This window comes from Sus scrofa, chromosome 6, assembly GCF_054392235.1.
Source record: "Sus scrofa isolate SSC_HxYL_T2T_F1_AM1 chromosome 6, Sscrofa_HxYL_maternal_Yorkshire_Landrace_v2.0, whole genome shotgun sequence".
Taxonomy (NCBI): Eukaryota; Metazoa; Chordata; class Mammalia; order Artiodactyla; family Suidae; genus Sus; species Sus scrofa.
The window spans coordinates 11,147,355-11,173,204 of NC_139388.1; the positions used below are offsets into that span (position 1 = coordinate 11,147,355).

The 25,850-nt window shown below is 41.0% G+C and overlaps 1 protein-coding gene across 4 annotated transcripts in view; it reads left to right on the top strand.

The window, feature by feature from the left end:
• ADAMTS18 (ADAM metallopeptidase with thrombospondin type 1 motif 18) overlaps nt 1-25,850 on the top strand; it is a 476,216-nt gene that overhangs the window by 211,164 nt on the left and 239,202 nt on the right. The gene's annotated exons all lie outside the window — the stretch shown is intronic.

The following is a 25,850-nucleotide window of genomic DNA, read 5'->3' on the forward strand; positions in this document are numbered from 1 at the left end:
AAACCCACAACCTCATGGTTCCTAGTCGGATTCGTTAACCGCTGAGCCACGACGGGAACTCCAAGTTGCTATTGTTCTTTAGCATTGTTGTCACGGCATCTGGCAGAGATGCAGTGGCTGCTATGTGCACATGGTTTGCAGGCTTGAAACATTTATCCTCCCAACAGCATCATGATGGAGGCACTGCTCTTACTCCATTTCACAGAGGAGGATTTTAAGGCTGAGGGATGTGGACTAACTTGTCCAGCAAGTGAGTCAAGATCAAGAGTTGGTAAGTGCCAGAATCAGAATTTGATTTTAGATCTGCTTGACCCCCATACTTAGCTCTTCATCATACCCTTTCCTCCTCTTTTTCAACACTCCCCCTTGTATATTCCATTCTTTGCAGAAGATCAGGCGGCATGAGTGCAAGTCAGGAGAACTACATTTGGTCGTGTGCTGAGTTTGGTGACACTGTGCAATTTTATACCCCTTTAATGATAGAACAGGGTTGTGGGGAAACCACTTGACTTGAAAGTATGGTGAATGTGCAACACTCTGTGTTCTCTTACACAAATCCCTTAACCTCTGTGTAGCTTGAGTTTCCAGATCTTGCGTGCTAAAATAACAACAACCCCCAACTTCTGGAGTAGTTCTTGGAAGCAAAAGGAGGATCTCTTTGTGAAAGCCTTGGGTAAATCATAAGCATATTCAATTCTAAGGTATTATTCTTCTAATAAAAAGTGAGGCTGTGTGATGATCAGACCAAAAAAGAAAAAAGAAAAAAAAGAAAAGCTCATTAATAAAGGAGCAAGCAGTAGTTTTAAACATTGTTTTATTTTTTCTACTCTGTTCATGGTCCTGTGGTCATTTGCTAGGTGAAAAGTAGGTAGGGAAGCTGTCACTCGGTATTTCTCGTGGTCACATGCTATGTGAAGATGACTAAATGGGCAAAAAATGTGCTGCACCTTGGTTTCCAACTCCTGACTTGGAAACCCCTCATCTCACCTACTTCAGGGCCACTCTCTGTCCTGCTGGCTTCCTCCCACCCTGGGATGGCCTCTGGCTCTTCCTGCTCCCAGTTTTCCTTCTAAGATACTAAAGAATTTGAGAGCTTACGAAGGATGAGGGAAGGATAAAGGGCAGAGCTCCTGGAGTTTCTGGCTCTTTTCGCAGATTAAGCCTTATTTGTTGAATGAATGAATGAGCAGCTCTTGGGTTTTTACTTTGAGGCAGAACTGAATTACCTCTTCCTTCCATAATTAAACAACACTGTATTAGCTGATTAAATATATATATCTCAAGGGGTTCCCGTCATGGCTCAGTGGTTAACAAATCCGACTAGGAACGATGAGGTTGAGGGTTTGATTCCTGGCCTCACTCAGTGGGTTAAGGATCCGGCATTGCCGTGAGCTGCGGAGTAGGTTGCAGACTCGGCTCAGATCCCCTATTGCTGTAGCTGTGATGTAGGCCAATGGCTACAGCTCCCATTAGACCACTAGCCTGGGAACCTCCATATGCCGTGGGTGTGGCCCTAGAAAAGACAAAAACCAAAACAAACAGAAAAAGTACATATATCTCAAGAATGTATAATGTAGTTATTTATCTCAAGTTTAGGTCTTATCTTCTAATTGACGCAGAATCTATGATGAGAATGTTTCAGCTTGTCCCAACCCCATCCTTTAGTCGACACGAGTGGTATGACATGGCCTCTCAGGGTCTCCTTATCTGACCACCCTTTCCCCATGGTCAGTAGAGGAACTGTTCTTCTGGAAAGTTCCAACTTCTCTCTCCCTTTTCCCTCCATGACCACTTGGATCATTTCACACCTTGGTTACTCTTCCCATAGTCCTGCTCCTAGTTGGGTTGTCCACCATTCTGTTGCACTTTGGGTAGGACGGCGTTGGGGCAAGAAGTGAGACCTATGGACTTCTTCACCACATTCAGAATCCAATCACAATGCTGACTGACCTCTCCTGACCTCCTCTTGGGGCTGGAGGAATCATTAGTTTCCTCTGTCTTAGATGTTCACATTCCCCTTTCCTCCACTGCTCCTTGAGTCTAGACTGTGTCCGACAACAGATGCACATTGAAGCTTGAAGAATTTCAGTCACTAATGCACAGTACGTATTGGAACATTATTTGCTAAATCAAGAAATAACAGTGTATATGAAGCTTTAGTAGTAAAGGTTTAGGATATTCAGTAATTCCTGTAAAGGAGTGTTTCCATCCCTTTGAAGAGTCTTTATCAACCTATTATTTCAGTGGTATTTGAGTGATTTCCTATTTTGTTGAATTCAGATCAGGTTTGAATAAGACAAAGAGGCGATTTAAACTTCCTCAGAATGATTTGCCACATCATTCTTTTCAGGACAGTTGTGATTTCTGTTAGACTTGAATAGTGTATGGTCATGGGGCATATCTAAAGATTGAAGTTCAGTTTCCTGATTCTCATCCAAAGAAAGTGATCTGTCATTAGATGGAGTTTGGCCACCATCAAATTTTTTTTTATAGAGTTCAGAGGCTGAACCTGTACATCCCAGAGTGAACTGACCAGATGGATGTGTTTTTTATACCTAGTCCTGATATCCCTTTCACAGGCTTTTCCTTTGTTGTAGGAAGCTAGGCTTGGATTTTCCACTATTATTCATATGTGTTAAAGCAGATATTTAACCATGGAACTAAAATTTGAGATTTAAAAATTAATTTTTAGGCTTCTATTTTATTTTTAACCTGAAATGAAACTTGCTTCCTTGTAATTAGGAAAAATTAGATAATATTCAGGAAAGCATTTTTTATTTCCCATTATTTAGGCAAACAACTTATAGCTTAATTTTAAAAATACATCATGTTCTCAGCTAAGATATAATTATGTCCTTAGATCTTCTTATTTAAAAAAAAGTTAAATCTTTTTATAGAGAAAGGGAAGAAAATATATGACCACCTTTAAAATAATGATTAATGAACAAAAGATTTCACAAAATTTTTCTTGAAAGCATCAAACTTGCTACCTTATTCTCAAATTTTGGGATCTGAGAGATCCTAGCTTTTGTTTTGTTTTGTTTGTTTTGTTTTTTATGGCCACACCTCTGACATATGGATGTTCCTGCCCCAGGGGTTGAATCTGAGCAGCAGCTGTGCCCTATGCCACAGCTGTGGCAATGTCAGATCATGTAACCTCCTGAGCTGGGCTGGGGATTGAAGCTGTGCCTCCACAGCAGCCCGAGCCACTGTAGTCAGATCCTTAACCCTATGTGCCACAGCAGACTCCAGGTAGATCCTAGTTTTGCAAAGAAGTATGCAAACTTGACAACAGAGAGGAAATTTATAAGACCTATAAAATATCTATTGAGGGTTTTTTTCCCCATCAGAATTATTTTCACAGATGAAGGTATCACAGGCAAGTTTTTAAAAATTATAATTAATTTACACTGTTGTGTCAATTTCTGCTGTGCAGCAAAATTACCCAGTTTTGTGTGTGTGTGTGTGTGTGTGTGTGTACGCTAACCACTGGACATCTATTTAAATAGATTTTCTCATTTAATTCCCACAAAAATTATGTCCATTTTTTTACATTTTTTAATTACTCAAATGAATTTATCACATCTGTAGTTGAATAATGATCATAACAATCCAATTTCACAGGACTTCCATCCCACAGCCCAAGCACATCCCCCCACCCCCCCAAAATGTCTCCTCCAGAAACCATAAGTTTTTCAATGTCTGTGTGTCAGCATCTGTTCTGCAAAGAAGTTCAGTCTGTCCTTTTTTCAGATTCCAATGTCAGTGAAAGCATTGGATATTGGTGTCTCATTGTACGGCTGACTTCACTTAGCATGATAGTTTCTAGGTCCATCCATGTTGCAAAAAATGCCAGTATTTCATTCCTTTTAATGGCTGCGTAATATCCCCTTGTGTATATGCACCACTTCATCTTTATCCACTCCTCCGTCGATGGACATTTAGGTTGTTTCCATGTCTTGGCTATTGAAAATAGTGCTGCAGTGAACACTGGGGTACATGTGTCTTTGCGAGTCGTGGTTTTCTCTGGGTAGATGCCCAGGAGTGGGATTGCTGGATCAAATAGTAGTTCTATGTTTAGTTTTCTGAGGCATCTCCATACTGTTTTCAACAGTGGTTGCACAAAATTACAATCCCACCAGCAATGTAATGGGGTTCCTTTTTCTCCACACCCTCTCTAGCACTTACTGTTTGTAGACTTTTTGATGATGGCCATTCTGGCTGGTGTAAGGTGGTACCTCAGAGTGGTTTTGATTTGCATTTCCCTAATAATGAGTGATGTTGAACATCTTTTCATGTGTTTTCTAGCCATCTGTATGTCTTTGGAGAACTGTCTGTTTAGATCTCCTGCCCATTTTTTGATGGGGTTGTTTGTTTTTTTTGGTATGGAGCTGCAGATGGTGTTTATAAATTTTGGAGATTAATCCCTTGTCAGTTGATTTATTTGCAAAGATTTTCTCCCATTCTGTGCGTTGTCTTTTTGTGTTGTTTAGGGTTTCCTTTGCTGTGCAGAAACTTTGAAGTTGATTAGGTCCCATTTGTTTATTTTTGTTTTTGTTGTCCATACTCTGATAGGTGAATCTGAGAAGATGTTGCTGTCATTTATGTCAGAGAGTGTTTGGCGTATGTTTTCCTTTAGGAGTATTATAGTGCCTGGTCTTATATCCAGGTCTTTAATCCATTTTGAGTTTATTTTTGTGTATGGTGTTAGGGAGTGTTCTAATTTCATTCTTTTCCATGTGGCTGTCCAGTTTTCCCAGCACCACTTATTGAACAAGCTGTCCTTTCTCCATTGTATATCCTTGTCTCCTTTGTCATAGATGAGTTGACTGTAGGTGCATGGCTTTAATTCTTGGATTTCTATCCTGTTCCACTGATCTATATTTCTGTCTTTGTGCCAGTACCATGCGGTTTTGATGATTGTTGCTTTGTAGTACAGTCTGAAGTCCAGGAGCCTGATTCCCCCAGCTCCATTTTTCTTTTTCAGGATGTCTTTGGCTATTCTGGGTCTTTTGTGCTTCCAAACAAACTTTAAAATATTTTGTTTGAGTTCTGTGAAAAATGTCCTTGGTAATTTGATAGGGATTGCACTGAATCTGTAGATTGCCTTGGGTACTATAGTCATTTTGATAATATTAACTCTTCCAATCCACGAGCATGGTATATCTTTCCATCTCTTTGTGTCATCTTTGATTTCTTTCATCAATGGCTTGTAGTTTTCAGAGTACAGGTCTTTTGTCTCCTTAGGTAGGTTTACTCCTAGGTACTTTATTCTTTTGGATGTGATGATAAACGGGATTGCTTCCCTAATTTCTTTTTCTGCTCTTTCATTGTTAGTATATAGAAATGCCATCGATTTCTATGTATTGATTTTGTATCCTGTGACTTTGCCAAATTCGTGGATGAGCTCTAACAGTTTTCTGGTAGAGTCTTTAGGATTCTCTAGGTATAGTATCATGTCATCTGCAAATAGTGATAGTTTTACTTCTTCCTTTCCAATTTGGATTCCTTTTATTTCTTTTACTTCTCTGATTGCTGTGGCTAGGACTTCCAGAACTACGTTGAAGAGTAGTGGCGAGAGAGGACATCCTTGTCTTGTTCCTGATCTCAGCGGGAATTCTTTCAGCTTTTCACCATTGAGAATGATGTTCGCTGTGGGTTTGTCATAGATGGCCTTTATCATGTTGAGGTAGGTTCCCGTTATGCCCACTTTCTGAAGGGTTTTTATCAGAAATGGGTGTTGGATTTTTCAAAGGCTTTTTCCGCGTCTATTGAGAGGATCATATGGTTTTTATTCTTCAGTTTGTTAATGTGGTGTATCACACTGATGGATTTGCAGATATTGTAGAACCCTTGCATCCCTGGGATAAATCCCACTCGATCGTGATGTACAATCCTTTTAATGTATTGTTGGATGTGGTTTGCTAGTATTTTGTTGAGGATTTTTGCATCAATGTTCATCAGTGAAATAGGCCTATAGTTTTCTTTTTTTTGTGGAATCTTTGTCTGGTTTTGGTATCAGGGTGATGGTGGCCTCATAGAATGAGTTTGGGAGTATCCCTTCCTCTGCAATTTTTTGAAATAGTTTCAGAAGGATAGGTGTTAGCTCTTCTCTAAATGTTTGATAGAATTCGCCTGTGAAGCCATCTGGCCCTGGACTTGTGTTTGTTGGAAGTTTTTTAATCACATCTTCAATTTCAGTTCTTGTGATTTGTCTGTTCATCTTTCCTATTTCATCTTGGTTTAGTCTTGGAAGATTGTACTTTTCTAAGAATTTGTTCATTTCTTCTAGGTTTTCCATTTTATTGGTGTATAGTTGCATATAGTAGTCTCTTATGATCCTTTGTATTTCTGTGGTGTCTGTTGTTACTTCTCCTTTTTCATTTCTAATTTTATTAATTTGAGTCCTCTCTCTTTTTTGCTTGAGAAGTCTGGCTAGGGGTTTATCAATTTTGTTGATCTTTTCAAAGAACCAGCTTTTCGTTTCATTGATCTTTTCTATGGTTTTCCTTGTTTCTATTTCATTGATTTCTGTTCTGATCTTTATGATTTCTTTCCTTCTACTAACTTTAGGTCTTGTCTGTTCTTCTCTCTCGAGCTGCTTTAGATGTAAAGTTAGCTTGTTTATTTGAGCTTTTTCTTGTTTCCTGAGCTGGGCTTGTATTGCTATAAACTTTCCTCTTAGAATGGCTTTTGCTGTATCCCATAGGTTTTGTAGTGTTGTATCTTCATTGTCATTTGCTGCCAGGTATTTTTTAATTTCCTCTTTGATTTCTTCAGTGATCCATTGGTTGTTTAGTAGCATGTTGTTGAGTCTCCACGTGTTTGTGGTTTTTGCAGATTTTTTTCTTGTTGTTGATTTCCAGTCATATAACGTTGTGGTCGGAAAAGATGCTTGATATGATTTCAATTTTCTTAAAGTTACTGAGGTTGGATTTGTGGCCCAGGATATGGTCAATCTTAGAGAATGTTCCATGTGCACTTGAGAAGAATGTGTATTCTGTTGCTTTTGGATGGATTGTCCTATAAATATCTATTAAGTCCATCTGGTTTAATGTGTCATTCAGGGCCTGTGTTTCCTTATTGATTTTCTGTCTGGTTAATCTGTCCATTGCTGGAAGTGGGATGTTAAACACTATTATTGTGTTATTGTCGATTTCTCCTTTTAAGGTTGTTAGCTGTTGCCTTATATATTGTGGTGAACCTGTGTTAGGTGCGTAGATATTTAAAATTGTTATATCATTTTCTTGGATTGATCCTTTGATCATTATGTAATACCCTTCTTTGTCCCTTAAAATATTCTTCATTTTAAAAAGTCTATTTTGTCTGACATGAGTATTGCTACTTCAGCTTTCTTTTGATCCCCGTTTGCATGAAATATTTTCTTCCATCCTCTCCCTTTCAATTTATATGTGTTCCTAGAAGTGAAGTGGGTCTCTTGAAGACAGCATATATGTGGGTCTTGTTTTTGTATAACATTTAAGGTAATTATTGATATGTGTGTTCTTATTGCCATTTTATTCATTGCTTTGGATTTGTTTTTGTTGCTCTTTTTTCTTCCCTTCTTTTCTTGTTCGCTCCTCTTCTGGTTTGATGACTATCTTTAGTGTTGTATTTGAGTTTATTTTTCTTTGTTTGTGTATCAATTGTACATTTTTGGTTTGCAGTTATTCTGAAGTTTTAATATAAGAGTCTATATGTATATGAGATTGTTTTAAGTTGTTGTTCTCTTAATTGCAAGTTCATCTCCAGTGTCCTGCATTTGTACCCTCCTCTTCTCATGATTTCTGATTTTGGTGGTATAATTGTGTATGGATGATTTCGTATCTTTACTGTATATATACCTTTACTGGTAAGCTTTGTCATTTGTGGAATTTTTGTTTCCTTTTGCTGTCTTTTCTACCTAGAGAAGTTCTTTTAGTATTTGTTGTAAGGCTGGTTTAGTGCTGCTAAATTCTCTCAGCTTTTGCTTATCTGTGAAGGTTTTTATTTCTCCTTCAAATCTGAATGAGAGCCTTGCTGGGTAGAGTAATCTTGGTTGCAGGTTTTTTCCTTTCATCACATTAAGTATATCATGCCACTCCCTTCTGGCCTGCAGAGTTTCAGCTGAAAAATCTGCCGATAGCTTTATCAGGGTTCCCTTGTATGTTATTTGTTTCTTTTCCCTAGCTTTCAAGATTTTCTCTTTGTCTTTAATTTTGGTCAGTTTGATTAGTATGTGTCTCGGTGTATTCCTCCTTGGGTTTATTTTATATGGTACTCGTTATGCTTCCTGGATTTGAGTGAGAGGTTCCTTTCCCATGTTAGGGAAGTTTTCGGCTATTATCTCTTGGAATGTTTTTTCTGTCCCATTCTCTCTCTCTTCTTCTGGTACCTGTATAATACGGATGTTGTTGCGTTTCACGTTGTCCCAGAGTTCTCTGAGACTCTCTTCATCTGTTTTCAAACTTTTTTCTCTTTTCTGCTCTGCATCTGTAATTTCCACTACTTCCCTTATTCATTCTTCTGCCTCCTGTATTCTGCTGTTAGCTGCTTCTAGTGAATTTTTTATTTCAGTTATTGTATTTTGCATCTCTTCTTGTTTAAGTTTTATATCTTGTATCTCTTTGGTCAGTGTCTCCTGTAAGTTATCCATCTTTGCCTCCAGCTTATTTCCAATGTCTTGCATCATCTTCAGCATCGACAGTCTGAAGTCTTCTTCCTGGAGGTTGAGAATCTCCTCATTGCTTAGCTTATTTTCTGGGGTTTTTCCTTTCTCCCTCATCTGAGTTATAGTTCTCTATCTTTTCATTTTTATAGGTTTTTGGTGTGGTGACCTTTTTACAGATAATAAAGTTGTAGCCTCTTACTTCTGGTGTCTGCCCCCCTTGTGGCTGAAGTCAGTATGGGGGCTTGCTGTAGGCTTCCTGATGGGAGGGGCTGATGCCTGCCCACTGGTAGGTGGAGCTGATTCTAATCCCTCTGGTGGGTAGGGCTTAGTCCCTGGATGGGATTAGAGGCAGTTGTGTGCCTGAGGGGTCTTTAGGCAGCCTATTTATTGAGGGGCAGGCTGTGATCCCACCTGGATTGTTGTTTGCCCTGGGGCTTCTCAGCACTGACTGATGGGTGGGGCCAGATTTTCCCAAAATGGCCACCTCCAGGGAAAGGCACGCTGCTGAATATTCCCGAGAGCTTTGACTCCAAAGCCACATTCACCCCTGTTTTCCCAGGATGTCCTCCAAGAGCTGCATTCAGGTTTGACCTGGATTCCCATGGAGACTTTCCTTTGCCCTGGGACCCAGTGCATGTGAAAGTCCTTGTGCACCTTTTAAGAATGGGGTCTCCATCTCCCCAAGTCCCGTGGAGCTCCTGAGCACAAGCCCCACTGGCCTTCAATGCCAGATGCTCCAGGGGCTCTTTCTCCCAGTGCCAGATCTCCACACATGGGAGTTTGATGTGGGGCTCAGAACTCTCACTCCTGTAGGTGAGTCTCTGAGAAGCAGTTAGTTTCCAGTCTGTGGGGCTTCCCACCCAGGAGGTATGGGGTTGTTTATGTTGCATATTCACCCCTCCTATCTCTTTTTTTTTTTTTTTTTTGGTCTTTTTGTCTTTGTTGTTGTTGTTTTTGTTGCTATTTCTTGGGCCACTCCCGCGACATATGGAGGTTCCCAGGCTAGGGGTCTAATTGGAGCTGTAGCCACCGGCCTATGCCAGAGCCACAGCAACACGGGATCCGAGCCGCGTCTGCAGCCTACACCACAGCTCATGGCAATGCCGGATCCTTAACCCACTGAGCAAGGGCAGGGACCGAACCCGCAACCTCATGGTTCCTAGTCGGATTCGTTAACCACTGCGCCACACCAGGAACTCCCACCCCTCCTATCTCTTGATATGGCCTTCTCTTTGTCTTCTGGAGTAGGATATCCCCAGTTTTATATATATGTATATCTTTTTCTCACATTATCCTCCATCATGTTCCATCACACGTGACTAGATACAATTTCCTGTGCTATATAGCAGGATCTCATTGCTTATCCTCTCCAAATGCATTAGTTTGCATCTACTAACCCTAAACTCCCAGTCCATCCCACTCTCTCCCCAACAGGAAAAATTTTGTATGAGGTCCAGACATTTGCCAGCATGATTTTAGGGCTAGCTGGCAAAACTGATTGTGCACTTTCTGTGATTTTTCTGGGTCTATTGATGTATGTTTAGCCATGTAGTCAGAAGATCTCCTCTGATGTATCCCCTTTGTTTTCCTAGCTTCTACTTCTGGCAAACAAAATAGCCAAGTGTGTCTGGTGTGTGCAGCTGCTGTGTGATGCTTCTAATTTCATTCTCAACATTCACTCACCCACCACCCTGCCTCCCTGAATGAGAACCCTACCCCTCTGTTGGGCTGTAAATCACAGATGGACTAGTTAAAGGAACACAAAATGTAACACAAGACATTTATCTCCCCTGGCTACCAATTTGTCTTGCACTTTATTAGGAGGTACTGTGATGGGAAATCTTCTAAAATGCTGCTGAGGTTTGGGGAGTACTTGCAGGAGGCTAAAAGGCTTGGCTGCCAAGAAGGAGACCAGAGAAATAAGTGCAATTTTATGACCTGGCTCTGCTGAGAATTTAAAGTGGGAGGCCTTTCTGCATATTTTAGCAGGTAAGATTTTGGCTTCCTGTGATGCCTAGGATAGAGAGATGCTTGGGGTCTTAGCAACCTTTCCAGCCAAGGTATAGTTTTCTTAAATAGTGGTTTTCCAGGTTCTGGTCAGATATGACCAACAGTGAGAGCCCACTTTTTGCCCAAACATCCCTAAGGGATATAGTGCTGGCTAGTCCTTGTTAATCACAAGTATAGTAATAATAGCATAATAACTGCATTTGTTGAGTGCATTTTCAGGGTATCAGACTTATTCTAAGCTTTTGGTGTGTATGAAGTTATTTACACACTGAGAAATGTACTAATGTTGTTTCTAGTTTACAGACAAGGTAACTGAAGCTCACAGGTGTCAAATTATTTAACCAAGGTCACCTAAGTTCAGATTTCTTGAACCTCGTCTCTAAATTGGTTGTATGTATGACCCAAATTCCTACTCGTTCTTCCAAGCCAAGCCAAACTTCTCCTTTTCATCCTCTCCTGTCACTTTGTTGTCTCTGCTCTGGGGCTCCATAGAGCAGGCACATGCTCCCCTTGTCTTACTTGCCTTCATTCTGAAAACATTTATAGGACACATATAAATGTGTCCTTTACCTTTGTATCTAGTTTTACTGATAAGTCTATCCTCTGAATAGGTGCTAGTAATTTCATAGTGCAGAAAAATAACTTAAAATACTTTCTGTGATCCTAGTTCTGTTCCATGATGAGTCAAGCTTCAGTTAATCTAAAGGAAGGACTCTCCTTGGCATGTGAGAAAACATCCATTCCCACATCCCCATTTGTTAAGTACTTCATTTATTGTCCGGACAGCCTATGATAAAACCTTGGCTAGTCCTTCTAAAGTTGATTAATTTTTTTCGTGCACTTTGTGTATTTTTCCTTGGGCACTTAATATCCAGATATACACTTTTGCCAAGGATTGGATGTGGAAGGTATAGGTAACACCTGATTCCTTTCTTGGCTCTGGTTTGTAAGATCTTGATGTATGAAATCATATTTCAAGGAGCACACATTAGTTTTCTTGAGGTGTTTTTGATTGGGGGCGGGGAGGGATGAACCACTGTTTAGTTCTCACTCCTCTTTGTCACTCCTGGAAGTTCATTTTGGACTTTGCTGCTGAAGCATTCACATTCTGCCAGTTCCTCTCTCTAGCAATGAAGTATCTGTACAAGTTTCAGGGCAGTGTGCAGAGGCAGTAAGTCATTTTTCCTACTGCTTTTCTTGGATTCCCCCAGTAGGCTAAGCAAGAGGAATTTCTCCTGAATGTCTAATTTACAGCCCTCTCACAGAGGATGGATTTACAGTTGTGCAGTGAAAATGAAGCTCTCATCCCAGCTACCAATTGTTGGGCAATTGCACTTTTGGAAAAAGACACCTATTTTAAACTATTTTAGGCTTATATTTAGCCTGGCTTTGAATTTCAGGAATTACAAATTGTTGTGAGCCACACAGGAAGTCTAAGAATTATGAATTGTTCATGCTACAGTTATAATATTACATTAACAACCTGTTAATATTTAAAACATTTTGATAACTCCTTGACTATGGTAAAGAGAAGCTGTCCAAACAGGAAGATTTTCGTGGAGATTTCCTTTTCACAGGACAGAGTGATTTAAAAAAAATTCCTGAGAATGTTCTTTGATCTTAAAGTTTAAAAATCTTGTATAGACAGCATTTTAAATGATTTCCCCCTTTGATGTTTCCTGTGATTAATTGACGTATGTTTATTTTTCTGTCTTCTTCATGAAATGAGGAGAACAGCCCATATGTTCACTAGTATATCATGGAGCCTACACATAGTGAATACTTTATCATTTGACAATTCAAATGGTAATAAGAGTAAGTACATTCTGAGAAAAAAAAATTAGCTGCAAAGTGAATTTCTATATGTTGAAGTTCATTTTCCTATTAATTCTCTGCATAAAGCAGGGAGTATCTCCTAGCAAAATACCAGGAGACCCTTCACCACCCACCACCCAATCTTTGTAGGCAGAGCCACCCATAAGGTTGGAAATAGCTCAAACTACAAAGAGCTAGATTATCTTCTTCCAGTGGGAAAAATAAGATTTATTCCTTTTTTTTTCTCTCTTATTATCCCAAGGACAATTATTCTTTTTTTTTTTTTTTTGGTCTTTTTGCTTTTTCTGGGGCCGCTCCTGTGGCATATGGAGATTCCCAGGCCATATGGAGCTTTAGCCCATGCCAGAGCCACAGCAACCAGCAACATGGGATCCGAGCCGCGTCTGCGACCTACACCACAGCTCACAGATCCTTAACCCACTGAGCAAGGCCAGGGATCAAACCCGCAACCCCATGGTTCCTAGTCGGATTCATTAACCACTGAGCCATGATGGGAACTCCAGGACAGTTATTTTTAACCAGGGTTTCTCAGTCTCAATATGTTTGACATTTGGAGCCAAATAATTCTTTGTTGTTGGGGGCTATTGTGTGTATCATAGAGTATTTAGCAGCCACCCTGCCATCCACCTACCAAATGCCAGTGGCACCGCCCTCTCCAGTTGTGACAACAAAATGTCCCCAGACATTGCCAAATGTTCTCCGGGGTGCAAAATCACCTTTGGTCAAGAACCACTGGACTAAGCTCTTGTTTCCGCCACCATCTTGATTTAGTCGGGGTAGCATTAAGAACCCTGTATCCTGCTGGTAGTTAGGGTCTGTATGTCAGTTATTTCTCTTGGGCATTGGTTGGTCAGAGAAGGCAGTGTGGTTAGTGGAAACAATACTGTCCTTGAAATGGGGACCCCTATCTTTTAATCATAAAATCTCTGGGAGTTTTCTTGACCTTTCTGAGACTAAATACCCTTTTCTGTAACCTGAAGGTAATCATCACCGCACTGATAGGGTCTAATCCACTGAACATAGGATGTAAAATAATACATATGAAAGGCCTTTGCAAACCCTAAGGGGTGGTATCACTGGGTCCCTTGTCCCCCAGTGTAATGTTAGGTTGTTAACGCAAAAGAAATAAATGTGACAACACATTCCTTAAATCAAATACTGTCTCTTCTGTTCTAGGAAAGCCATGTAGAAGTTATTCACATGTTCGGATTACACGACAGTTTTGCTGTAGCTCCAGAACAAATATATATACATGTGTGCATATATCTTGATGAAGGTATAACTTGGGTGACTCTTTAGAAAATTAGGGGGGCAGGGTGGAAACTGGTAACACCTGAATTTGATCATTTCTAGCAACACTTCAGAAAGCCCACACAGGGCTTTTCTGTGTCCAAAAGTGAAGAAAGCTGGGCATAGAGAATCTGCATAAGAATAAGCTCTCAGAATGGGAAAGTGCTGCAGGAGTGCTGGGTAGTGTTTTATGCATAGATCAAGAAAGGTGCAGATTGGTGGAACATGATGGAGGATAATGGGAGAAAAAGAATGTATATATATATATATGTATGAATAACTGGGTCACTTTGCTGTATAGTGGAAATTAACAGAACATTGTAAATCAACTATAATAAAAAAAGTTAAAAAAGAAAGGTACAGAGATTGCTTTTCAAAACCAGGAGAATAGACGGGTTCCCACTGTGGTGCAGAGGGTTAAGGGTCTGATGTTGCCGCTTCTGTGGTGTAGGTCACAGCTGAGACTTGGAGTCCATTCCTGCCTGGCCTGGGAACTTCCATATGCTGCAGGGTACAGCCAAAAAAAAAAAAAAAAAAGCAAAAACCAAAATAAGCGGAAGCGGCTATATAAAGACAAATTCTTTATGGGTATATTTAGAAACCTATCAATTCAAATGCTTAGAACATTTATTTGTTCATTTTTTTCATCATATATGTAGTAAGCATCTTTCATGGCCTAGGTAGTATTTCAGGCACTGAGATGATAATTATGAAAAAAAATAAGGCTCTTTTACTTTCCTGGAGCTTATAACTGAGTGGGTAGGTCAGACATCAAACAAGCAATCAATAAATACAGAGTGTGCTTTGGGTTATGGATGGACTATTCAGGTTACACAATTGGTGGGAAGAACTTGAAAGGCTATTCAGGGGAGATTCCTGTGAGGAAGAACATTTACTTAATCAAAGACTGAAGCAGATGAGTGAAGCAGCAAAGAAGATGAGAAAAAAAAAATTCCATGAGGAGTTCCTCTTGTGGCGCAGCAGAAACACATCCGACTAGAAACCATGAGGTTGCGGGTTTGATCCCTGGCCTCGCTCAGTGGGTTAAGGATCCGGCATTGCTGTGAGCTGTGGTATAGGTCGCAGACATGGCTCGGATCTGGCATTTCTGTGACTGTGGCATAGGCCCACAGCAACAGCTCCAATTAGATCCAGCCTGGGAACCTTCAGATGCCACAGGTGTGGCCGTAAAAAGACAAAAAGAAAAAACAATTCTGAATATTTGGAAGGATAAATGCAAAGGCCAGAGAGAGGAAAGAGCTCATCCTGTGAGCCAGGGGCAGGCTATGTGCCATAACGCAGGAGTCAGAAGGTCTTGGAGTTTATAGTTAGGGATTTCAGTTTTATCTAAGAGCTTATTTCTTTGATGCTGTATGGAAAGTAGACAGGAGGGGCAAGTTATTATTACCTGTCGTCTGGAGGAACCTGACTGTCTTGGCTTTGGAAAATGGCAGTAGAGACCAACAGAAGGAGTGATATTCAAGATGTCTGTTGGAGATTAATAGCCACAATATTTATGATGGATTGATTCAACTAGAGGACAATGGAAAGAGATTCCAGGGTGACCATATAGGAAGGCTGATGGGTCAATGATATAAATGCCATTGAGCCTCTGAGATTGGAAAGAGTGGGGTGTGCCAGTTATTTGGGGAACACATAGTCATTGATAACTTGATATGGATTATTTTTTATCACAGTGACCAGATTTCTATGGAAGAGTTAAGGTGTCAGGAGTGTGATATTCCTTTTGAATCTACTGCTGTTGTTCTGCATGGATGGCCTCAAACACAGGATCCCTGGCATCACTTGTTGAGATGAAAGGTTTTCTGGAGTTCCTGTCGTGGCTCAGTGATTAACAGACCGACCCGACTAAGATCCATGAGGATGCGGGTTTGATCCCTGGCCTCACTCAGTGGGTTAAGGATCTAGTGTTGCGGTGAGCTGTGGTGCAGATTGCAGAAGCAGCTTGGATCCTTCGTTGCTGTGGCTGTGGCATAGGTGGGCAGCTGTGGCTCCTGTTAGACCCCTAGCCTGGCAACCTCCATATGCTGCAGGTGCAGCCCCCCACCCCTCCCACCCCCCGCCAAAAAAAATGAAAGGTTTTCTGACTCTGATCCAGTCATGGATATTAGAGAGGCTGTGTGGTCAGGCACAGAGAGTTTACCCATATCACGTGTTGAGCTTCTGTATAAGATTTTACTTGCAAAGAGACTTCCACTGCTGAATAAGTCTGAAAGTCACCTCGCCCAAACCACTGACTTTCCACTTGAAGAAACCAAGGAACAAAATGGTGACGTGTCCCCAATCAGGATCCAAAATTCTAGTCACCCAGCTTCTTTTCTCCTAGAAGGATAGTAAAGCCACTTGAGTGATTTCAAAACCTATTCACACACCGTCTCTGTTAATTTTTAGCTGTATTTGTGAGAAAGGTGATGTTATTTACATTTTCTAGGTTTGGAAACGGATGCTTGGAAAAGCCAAATGCTATGTACCTTGAAGTTAGTGTACACCACTGGGACTTGGTTTCAAGAGGTCTTGCTCCAAAGTTAGTCCATATTCCTGTCCTCCTAAAATCACCAAAGGGAAAAATGGCCTGGATTTTGCCACTCTTCCCTTCATTTAAAAGTGATGGAGAATGTATTGAGAAGGAATGGTTAACAGTTTAAATGAATAAATCTGGGTTCAAATCTTCTCTCTTTTCTAGTACTAGGAGCATGTGTATCTGAACAAGTCACATACACTCTGTAGCAGTCAGCTTTCTCATTCATTAAAAAAGCACTGGAGGAGTGTCCTTGTGCTGTAGCAAGTTGAGGATCTGGCGTTGTCACTGCTGCAGCTCCAGCCACTGCTGTTGGGCAGGTTCGATCCCTGGCCTGGAAACTTCTGCATGTGGTGACATGGCCAAAAAATTTTAAAAAAGAATTGGAGATGTTATCTCCAGTATTGGGCTGTTGGAAAGATGAAAGGAGAAAATAGCATTTGAAATACAGTGGAAACACATCTGACTAGCATCCATGAGGATGCGGGTTGGATCTGTGGCCTTACGCAGTGGGTTAAGGATCTGGTGTTGCTGTGAGCTGTGGTGTAGGTCACAGATGCAGCTCAGATCTGGTGTTACTGTGGCTGTGGCACAGACCCACCAGCTGCAGCTCAGATTCAACCCCTAGCCTGGGAACTTCCATATGCTGTGGGTGTGGCCCTAAAAAGACAAAAAACAAAACAAACAAAACAAAAGCAGATGACTAGGATAGTAATAGCTATTCCACAGGCATCAGCCTGTTGCTGTGAGAACATGATTCTGAACTAGACACAAGTGTAAAGGCAATCTGAGTAAACGTTTTTATTTTTAATCCCAGGCTCTCTTTACATGAGCCACAGAGCAGAGAAGAGTCTAATTCAGTTTTTTATCACTGTTAGGGCAATTGTATGAAAATCTAATATCACCCCTCCTTTGATCCTCCCTCCATGTCCCACGTAGCACAAAAGATGAGAACTCTCTCTAATGGCAGGGCTTTCAAAGCTCTGGTGGGGGAGGCTGGCTTGGAGGGGCAGAGAGAGACAGGGCCTCTACGTCAAACACTTCTCACACATCAGGTGCTGCGAGAAGCATTTCCATGTGTCGTTTCTTGTTTTTAAAACAAAGCGAGGCATTGGGTGGTCAGCTGCAGTCTTCAGAATCAAGCTCTTCAAACATCTCCCTGACCTTTCCTGGGGATCTCTCCCTCCTCTCAGTGGTTGCTGCCTTTCCTTTGTAGAGCTCATACTAAGTACAGGAGAAATTAAGTGTGTCAGTGGCTCATATATCCCAACAAACCACAGCTTCTTTGAAGATGAGTGTTTTCCAAGCATTATATGTGTGTGTGTGTGTGTGTGTGTGTGTGGTTGGTATAGCATACAAATCGTGGATTCAGATGGCCTGGGTTCATACCTTAGCTTTACTTCTTTCCAGCTCTGTGTCTTTTTTTTTTTTTTTTTTTTTTTTTTGGCTTTTTACCTTTTCTAGGGCTGCACCCGCAGCATATGGAGGTTCCCAGGCTAGGGGTCTAATTGGAGCTGTAGCCACTGGCCTATGCCAGAGCCACAGCAACACAGGATCCGAGGTGCATCTGCAACCTACACCACAGCTCACGGCAATGCCAGATCTTTAACCCAGTGAGCAAGGCCAGGGATCGAACCTGCAACCTCATGGTTCCTAGTTGGATTCGCTAACCACTGAGCCATGATGGGAACTCCCTGTGTTTTGTTTTAATTACGTCGTCTTTTCCCCCCTCTCTTCATCTGTTCAAAGGAAGAACAGTAGAACGTACTTTATAGCATTTTTGGTGAAGAATAAATGAATTAGAATATGCAAAGCATATGGCACATAGCCCTTAAGAAACGTTTGTGGTTCTTGTTGTTGTTATTATTTCACCTGGCTTTATTGTCCATGTTCTTAAAATGCCCTTCTTCCTCAAATAAACCTACCAGATTCTTACTCCTTCTTCCAGACCAACCTTGACTCTCACCTCCTTTCCATCCCCCCTCTTCTCTTTGGGCTCCCAGAGCTCCCATACTCACTCCTCTTTGTAGCACCCCATGTTGGGCTGGAAATTTGAGGGCCTTCCGCCCTCAGAAAGGCAACCGGCACAGAGTAGTTGGGTGACCAACAGAAGCATGGAAGGGTAAGTGCACACAGAGGAAGATCTCCGTGAGTTTTGTTCAGTGGGTTTCATCAAATGGAAGTAAAGGGTTGGAAGCTAACTCGTGGGCAGTTACTCCAGTCAACTTGGAAAGAGTTGAAGGAGCTGGCTTGGAGAAGGCATGTAATTTTTTACGTTCATGTGCCTTTAAGAGAACGAGTCAGCTAAACCCAAAGCAGCAAGGATGCTAATTAACTCTGATTAGAGAATTTATTCTCCATACTTTGTAGAGGGATAGATAATTGTAATGTTTGTGGTGAACAAATTACTTATTATCTCTTTGAGGCATTCCCACTTGGTCAAGAGCTTTGATCATGGGGACAGAGACGCACAGGCGATCATGTATTAGTTTTACATATGAAAGCCTTGGGTTCCTTTAATCCTTATGGGACAGAAAGATTTATCAGTGGAAAACAGATCTGAACCCTCCTGACCTCACCTCGACACAGAAATCCTTAATTCGGGTATAACGACAGGCTGGAAAGAGCAAATGCTTTTAACTAACGTCAACACACTCTGGCACTCTTTGTAATTAATCAGGGCAGAAAATTTGCAGACAAGAGAGGAACCTAGGCCTCTGCAAGTCATATTCCTGTCTAATCAGCAATAGCACACACTTTTTCTTCACTCCACTTGGCGTTTCAAAAGGACCATCATTTGAAAATGACAACTGCTATTGTTAGGAATCACTGGAAACTTGGTCAGCCTTTGAAGACCCAGTGTTTATTGTTGCAGGCAAGGAATGGCACTGCACTTTGGTTTCAATTAGTTATCCCAAATAATTCCCCCCTAGAAACCACTAAATCCAGCCCTCTTACTGTGACAAAGCCTGTCTCTATTAAATCTAGGTATTCTTTTATAACAAGAGAGTGTAAAAGCATGAACAAATAATGGCTGAGAATATAAATAAAAACCACGAATGGAAGAGTGGAGGGCAGAAGTGAAGGATTTTGTTCACATGGTGCTTAGAGAGGATGGCTCTGCATTCCCAGCACGTGTGAATACAGTCCCTGCTGTCGTGAGAAGCCATCAGGCTCTGCCAGAAGAGGCTCTGGATAGGCTTTCCTGTTTCTATCCTGAGTTAGTAAACACACATTAAAGATGACCTTTTAAAATGAGAGATGCTTAGTTAGCACTTTTAAATGAATTGGAACAGTTGAGAAGGATTCCCATATTTTTTTTTTTTTTTACTTTTTTTTTAGGGCCACACCCATGGTACATGGAGGTTCCCAGACTAGGGGTCACATCGGAGCTGCAGCAGCTGGCCTACACCACAGCCACAGCAATACAGGATCTGAGCCGCATCTGCGACCTACGCCACAGCTCACAGCAACAACAGATCCTTAACCTCCTGAGCAAGGCCAGGGATCGAACCTGCATCCTCATGGATGCTAGTCAGGTTCATTACCGCTGAACCACAGTGCAAACTCTGGGTTCTCATATTTTTAATTGAGACTTTATTTTTAAATATCTTCCATTACTCAGATGAGGAAAGATCATGAGGAATGGAAAAACTCAACCTGAAAGAGGCCCAAATGTCGGCTTTGAGGACGTTATACATATTTTGTAAGTGTCTTATAAAAATGAGGGCAAAAATGCCCTCTCTCTAGACTTCTTTGGGGAACCAAACAATACTGTGCCCATAAAGAGTCAGAAGAAGTAGGTTTTTAATAAACGATAGTTTTTTATAGCCGTGAGCAGCTCACTTATGTCCTAGGCAAGAGGTGGTGTCTGTAAGAATAGAGAAAAAATGCATGTCAGAGATACCAAGGGGAGTGTGGAATCAAATGTCTTCTAAAACATTTCTGTAGAAAGTGGTGGTGGTTAAAGTTTTTAACAGCTGATGTAAGACAGGCCCCAATCGGAACGGATGAAGGTCACATCCTTGGGGGTGGAAATGGGGGTTAGCAATGCTGGGTCACGTGGAGATGGCGTTTGGGGCAGCTGGGGCCGCTAGAGGCGCTGTAATGTGGGGGGTAAGCCTGGGAGGAAATGGCTGTTTATCACACCACTTTCTATCACATACAGAACTGTGTCAATATGTAAATATAGACGTATTTCAGTACAGAGAGATTGATGCCTCCTGGCTATCCTCCTTGTCTGTGGAGAAACTAGTCATGGAAATGCTGCTACCCAGGTGCCGTCAGGGTCCTGTGACGGTGTAATACTCTGTAAGCGTAACTCCATGCAGGAGTGGTGGGGAGCAGCTTGTGATGGGCTCCCCACTTCTGCTTATAATGAGGCCGGCCTGGGACTTAGAGCTGACTCTGCTGTGTATTGCTTTCCTGTTGAGTAATGTCAGCCTTCCACTGAGCTCTGATTCCCTCATCTGATTCTGCATGGGACCCTTCCTTCTCCAGAAGCTCATGTGGTTCACTCTTGGGGCAGCGCCACCTCCAGGAATCACAGTTCCTCCAGCCCAGGCATTACTGGCACCAGTTGAAGAATATGGAAAAGAACCCAAATACGCAGACTACAAGTACACTTATTAATCCTGCTTCTGCGTCCAGTCATTTTCCTTGTGCACTTTAGCCTCTTTCTCTTAACTCCCTTGGTTGGGGTGTGTGCATGTGGGTGTGTATATACATGAAGGAAGGCAATTAATACAGGTAAAGAATCCTCTTCTACCCCAAATATATTCAGCATTTTTTTTTCTTCCTGTCTCTTTTCCTTTCAGCACTTTATCTTTTAACTCAAATTAACCTCTAATGAGCAAGAAAGGAGGGAAGAGGATACTGGACTGATCATCAAAATGTTTTCTTTAGCTGGAGGGTTGAAAAAGGAAAATTGGGCACTCACATGAAAAGATACATGGCTTATGACATACAAAATGAAGTCCTTAGACTCAGTGATCACGAAGATATCTTTTAGACCTAAGGCTGAATCAGAGTGTAATCTAGATTCCTAGAAAGATAATTGAATATAATAAAGAGATGCTATGTATATTTATGATTGAAAAATTCAATAATTTGAGGATCTCTCCAGTTTATGTCTCCCCAAATTGATCTACAGATTCATTGCATTTCAAATAAGAATCCAAGCAGGTTTTTCTTTTTTCTTTTTTCCTTTTTGGATTTGGGGGCGGGTGGCAGTTGACAAGCTAACTTTGTAATTTTATCGTATGAAAACACAAAGTACCCATAATAGCCAAAGTAATTTTGAAAAAGAAGAACAAAGCTGGTGACTTATATTACATTATTTCAAGAACCACTAAAAAGCTACAGTGATCAAGACAATGTGGTATTAGCATAAGGATAGGCGTATACCAGTCAATCAAACATAATGCTGGATCAAGAAATAGAGGCATACCATTAAAGCTACTAAGGGTAATTCAATGGAGAAAAGATATCCTTTTTAAAAATGATGAAGGTACACTATTTTTTGTGTATCCAAATAAGGAAAAGCCTAAATTAAAACCTTGACCCTAATAATCAATGATGTTGAGCATTTTTTCATGTGCTTGTTGGCCATCTGTATATCTTTCTTGGAGAAATGTCTATTCAGGTCCTTTGAGATACCACCTCACACCAGTCAGAATGTCCATCACTAATAAGTCCACAAATAACAAATGCTGGAAGAGGTGTGGAGAAAAGGGAACCCTCCTGCACTGTTGGTGGGAATGTAAGCTGGTACAATCACTGTGGCGAACAGTATGGAGGTACCTTAGAAAACTATACATAGAACTACCATAAGACCCAGCAATCCCACTCTTGGACATATATCCAGACAAAACTTTCCTTGGAAAAGACACATGCACCTGCATGTTCATTGAAGCTCTATTCATAATAGCCAAGACATGGAAACAACCATCAATAGATGAACGGATTAAGAAGATGTGGTACATGTACATGATGGAATACTACTCAGCCATAACAAAGAACAAAATAATGCCATTTGCAGCAACATGGATGGAACTAGAGACTCTCATATTGAGTGAAATAAGTCAGAAAAAGACAAATACCATATGATATCACTTATATCTGCAATTTAATATATGGCACAAATGAACCTTTCCATAGAAAAGAAAATCATGGGCTTGGAGAATAGATTTGTGGTTGCCAAGGGGGAGGGGGAGGGAGTGGGGTGGTTGGGGAGTTTGGGGTTAATAGATGTGAATTATTGCCTTTGGAATGGATTAGCAATGAGATGCTGCTGTGTAGCACTGGAAACTATGTTTAGTCACTTATGATGGAGCCTGATAATGTGAGAAAAAGAATATATACATGTATGTGTAACTGGGTTACCATGCTGTACAGTAGAAAATTGACAGAACACTATAAACCAGCTATAATGGAAAAAAATAAAAATCATTATATATATATAATTAAAAAAACTGGAATTCCCGTTAAGGCGCAGTGGTTAACGAATCCGACTAGGAACCATGAGGTTGCGAGTTCGATCCCTGCCCTTGCTCAGTGGGTTAACGATCCGGCGTTGCCATGAGCTGTGGTGTAGGTTGCAGATGCAGCTCGGATCCTGCGTTGCTGTGGCTCTGGTGTAGGCTGGCAGCTACAGCTCTGATTCGACCCCTAGCCTGGGAACCTCCACATGCTGTGAATGTGGCCCTAAAAAGCAAAAAAAAAAAAAAAGAAAAGAAAAGAAAGAAAGAAGGAAAGAAAAAAGGAAAGAAAGAAAAGAAAAAAACTAAAGCTAGAAGGTAATATATAGAACATCTTTGTGTCCTGTGGGTAAGTAAAGTTTCATTTAAAAAAGGGTAAAGGGGAGTTCCCATTGTGGCACAGTGGAAAAGAACCCGACTAGGAACCATGAGGTTGCACTTCGATCCCTGGCCTCGATCAGGGGGTTAAGGCTCTGGTGTTGCCGTGAGCTGTGGTGTAGGTCACAGACTCGGTTCAGATCCTGCATTGCTCTGACTGTTGCATAGGCCGGCAGCTACAGCTCCGATTATATCCCTAGCCTGGGAACCTCCATGTGCTGTGGATGCAGCCCTAAAAAGAAAAAAAAAAAAAAGACAAATAAAATAAAATAAAATAAAGGTAAAGGATTTCCCTTGTGGCGAAGTGGGATTAAGGATCCAGAGTTGTCACTGCAGCGACTTGGGTCACTGCTGTTGTGCAGATCAGTGCCTGGCCCAAGGAACTTCCATATGCCGCGGATAAGGCCCTTAAAAAGAAAAAGAAGATGATAATTCAGATAAGAAAAACATTCAGCCACAGACCTGAAGAAAATATTGTAAATCATATATCTGATAAAGAAGTAAACCAGAATATTTAGAAACTCTTACCACTCAGTAAGAAAAGGATAACCTAATAAAATGGCCAAAATATTTGAACTGACACTTCACAAAAGGCAATATATGCATGTTCAATAAGCACATGAAAAGATGCTCAACATACTAGTCAACAGGAAAATGCAAAGTAAAACCAAAAAGAGACACAACTACTCACCTATTGAATGTCTGAGATTAAAAGGACTGACAATACCAAGTGTTGACCAAAGTGTGAAGCCACCACAATTCTCATACATTGCTGCTGCGAGTTTAAAATAGTGCAGCTACCTTTGAGGACTGTTGATAGTTTCTTTAAAAGTTAAACATTCACATACCATACAACCTAACAACTCTACTCCTAGATAGAGAAATGCAGGCATAAGTTCACAGAAAGACTTTTCTCGTGTGTGCTTTTTTAGGGCCGTACCTGTGCATATGGAGGTTCCCAGGTAGGGGCTGAATCAGAGCTGTAGCCGCTGGCCTTCGCCACAGCCACAGCAATGCTAGATCTGAGCTGCCTCTGCAACCTACACCATAGCTCACAGCAACGCCAGATCCTTAACCCACTGAGTGAGGCCAGGGATCGAACCTGCGTCCTCCTGGATCCTAGTCAGATTCATTTCACTGAGCCATGATGGGAACTCCTCACACAAAGACTTGTACATAAATGTTCATAGACACTTTACTAGGAATAGCCCCCGTAATGGAAAAAATTCATCAACAGTACATTAAGTGAAAGAAGTCTGATGAAAGTGGCTCCATACTATATTATTTCTTTTATGTGAAGTGTCCAGAAAAAGTGAAAAATCACGTTAGTGATGAGCAGACTCTGAGATTGAGTTAACTGTACAGGCGAGGGAGGGAAGATGTTCAGGTGATGAACATGGGACTTATCCTGATTACAGTGATGCCTCCTAACAGGAATAAATTAATCACGCTCTTCATTTTATTGGATGTAAATTATAACACATGAAGTTGATCCCAGACATTTAAATAAATAGCGGATAATGAACAAAAAATTTAATATTGTATGTTGTTAAGTGAAGCCATGTCTATGTTACCCAGCAAGTGCTCAGAAAATAGGGGCCTCTCAACCTTTCTTTCCACCTCTCCTGTTCCTGCCTGTCTCCTGCCCCCTCTCCCTTTTGTTCTCCTTCCTCCCTCTTCCCTTTCTCATTCCCTTTCTTCCTCCATTCATTCCGTATTACTTTCTTGACAGAGCACCCGTGCTGATCTTTGCTAAGGTGTGAATGACCAATAATATGTCAATGTGTGGTTGTTCTCAGGAGTCTCGTACTGAGGAACTCTTGAGATGGTCTATCCATGGCCTTTGAGAGGGATTGGTCCCTGGGGAGAGAATTTTTTTTTTTTTTTTTTTTTTTTTGTAGTAGACTTTGAAAGAGGGCTGTTATTAATTAGCCCAATGTATTCTTGGCTGGGGAAATGTAACCATTTATTTAGTAGAAAAACAAACATAAATCTCCAGATAGGCACTCTGTATTAATCAGACAAGTGGAATTTCCAGCTTTATTTCTCATGTTTGGTCTTTGTTCCTCTAGGAGACAGGGCAGCATTTGTGGAAAGACCATCACCTTTTAAGTCAAGCAGACCTCCGTTTGAGTAATAACACTGCTTATTCGCTAAGTGACGGGGGCTCTTAACTTTAAATTCTTACTACAATTTGATGTTTGGAAACCAGGCCTTAAAGATATGAGCTAGGCTGAAAAAATGTTCACACACAGAAAGAGAGGTTTCGTTCTCTTGGGTGAAACTAGAAACTCAGGACTTAGGCTGTAAGTAATCAGAGGACATGCGGCTATTTTAATGGAAAATTGCCTGGAATCTGCTAGTCTTTTTATTTCCTATGATGTTCTTTGGTGAGTACGGTAATACAGACACAATCAAGAGTGAATTATAAGTAGGCAAGGTGACTCTCTGGTTAGTTGCTTTGGGCTAGAACTAAAGATCCAGAATATTCGTTAAAAATTCTCAACCCTTACATTCATAAAGCACTCCTTCGATTTTCCCAAATGTGTCTTTACATGTATTATTCTGATTATCACAAGGGCCCCGTGAGGGAGGGGTCTAATGATACCGTCCATCTGTGTTTTAAAGGCAAAGAAGTAGGAGCCTACGTATGTTAAGTGGTCATTCA